Here is a 2,491-nt window from a genome sequence, read left to right as displayed (position 1 = left end):
ATTAATCTAAAGTATTAGTTAAATATTAATAAAAAGTGTTGATCTCCAATTTTTTTTAATATAAAATCACCATCCCTATAACTTTACATTCTAATGAAATTGAAAGGTTGAATCTAACCACTTTCATCTACGTTATTAAACAATAAGCAAAAAGGATAGCTGTACGAATACAACAATGTTTAAACAAGGGGAATCTAGTTTCCCATGATGCCATAATTCTTCCTAAATCCTAATCCCTTATCACCTCCTAATACAACATAAGCTGCCCAATTGACATTATGGGACGGCAAAAATATCCATAAAGTTTTCCATTCATGACATCGTTAGTCATAAACGACATTAATAAATTGTGTTACTATTTACTATTTAAGGAGCATGCCCCAAAAGCAAAGTTGCCAAGTGGACAGCGGAAGGATAATTTTTTGATATCCTTATTTAAATTTAGTTCAATTTATTTACAATCTAAAGTCAAAATTAGTTTTCTAACCCATTTGAGCGAACTTTAATTCCTTGTCCGTTGTCCCGGTACTTGCACATCTGAACAAAATGACAACACTACGTTCCTAAAAACACTTTAAATAAATTGATTTATAGGATTTTCTGTCCATTTTTTCCGCAAAGGTTTCTCCATGATCAGTTTAAAAGAGAAGGCTTCATCTTTGTTGTTTCTTATTTTTACTGACGTCCTAAATATCGAATCTATCATCGAACCGATTGAGTGATCATTTAATTGTTTAATATAATGGTCTAATCGTAGTTAAATTGTGTTCGATTCAATTTAATTAAATAAATAAAAATTTCTTAACAACAAAAAAAACTTGATAAATTTAAGTGAAATTCATGAAAAATTGCCAAACATAAAAGCAAGAATATAAATTTTAAATTTCAATCCATGAACCGCTTATTACATAAAACTTAACCTAAGAAGGCTTATAGTTATGTGTAAGGTGCATAATAGAATACTTATGCTATAACTATCATAGTATTTTAAAAAATGTTATTAAAATTAAAGTAATATTTTTTATTATTTACTAATATTTTTAAATTTAAAAAATAAAAAATATTACTAAAATATAAAAAAATATATAACTTTAATTTTAATTATACTTATATAGTCACTTATCATAATTACCGAAATATTTTAATACTAAAATTTGTCTCATACACATAAAATAAAAAAAAAATATAAAAAAAGAGATCTTAGCATATTCGACGTTTAAATAAGTAATAAAAATACGCACGTGTGCGTATACACAATTGAAGAAACAAAAAAAAAAGTAAAAAAAAAAGAGATTTTAGCATGATCGACATTTATAAATAGGTAATGGGTACACATATATAATTAAAAAAAGATAACGTAAAGAAGATACACATATCATTAAAAAACATATGTAAAGAGTAGAAAGTAAGAAAAAGAGATCTTAATCTATTCCAAGTTTATGAATAGGTAATGGATACACATACAATTAAAGAAGATAGAGAAAAATAAGGTAAAAAAGATAGATTTTAACCTGTGAATCTATGAATAGGTAATGGACACAGATACTTATACATATAATTAAAGAAGACAAAGAAAAGAAAGTACACACAAATAAATATAATTAAAGAAAGTAGAGAAAAAAAAAGGCAAATAAAAGAAGGTACACATAAATATAGAGAAAAGAAGGTAAGTAAAAGAGGTCTTAACCTGTCCGGCGTTGTGAATAGGTAATGGACTTTGTTCTATTCCCATTCCAAGTTTGTAATCCAAGTTGCTACGCTTTTTGACAACCTACTGCGGCTGTAGCCACTAACCAGTTCAATGCCATTTACATGGCGTGGTGGCAACCACGAGCCTCCACTCATCTTTCTTTTTTTTTTATTTTGGTCGGTGAATTGGACAACCCCTAATCCTAAGTATACAACACACCCACACACTCCTCACACATATTATCATATTTTTTTTCAATTGCTTTTTCTAGGGTTTAAACCCTTGACCTTTGAGATGGGGAGGGGAAGAGATGCTATTAGAGCCAAGGCTCATTGGCACTCATCCTTCTCAGTCAAAGGTGACATCGGGTTATTTTGGGCCGCGCTAGGGATAAATTTGTTATCCCTATAAAATACAGTAACAAAAAGAAATTTTCCATCGAGTTAGTTAATGGCTTAATGCCTAAAGAATAATTTTTGTATCATTTTTTCTATATTTTTTATATTTGTTTTGTGATATAAAAATAATTCTTTTATTTTCTCCTATTTTATTAGTAATTTTCAATATTTAAAATAAAAAATATACATAAAAAGTGTACATATATCATTCCATCTCTAGTGTCCATCTTTAACTTTGGTTGTGGCGCAAGTTATTATGGTCTCACAACTCACAAGTCAGTGAAGTCACGTATATGTAGTAGCAATAGTCACCGCCAACATTGGACGATGACCAGTAATAATATAATTCTTTTTCTTTTATCCTTTCACAAAATATTACGCCTATTATTTTTATACTTTAAAA

This window comes from Arachis duranensis, chromosome 5 (assembly GCF_000817695.3).
Source record: "Arachis duranensis cultivar V14167 chromosome 5, aradu.V14167.gnm2.J7QH, whole genome shotgun sequence".
Taxonomy (NCBI): domain Eukaryota; kingdom Viridiplantae; phylum Streptophyta; class Magnoliopsida; order Fabales; family Fabaceae; genus Arachis; species Arachis duranensis.
Note: the sequence above shows the minus strand (reverse complement) of the source record.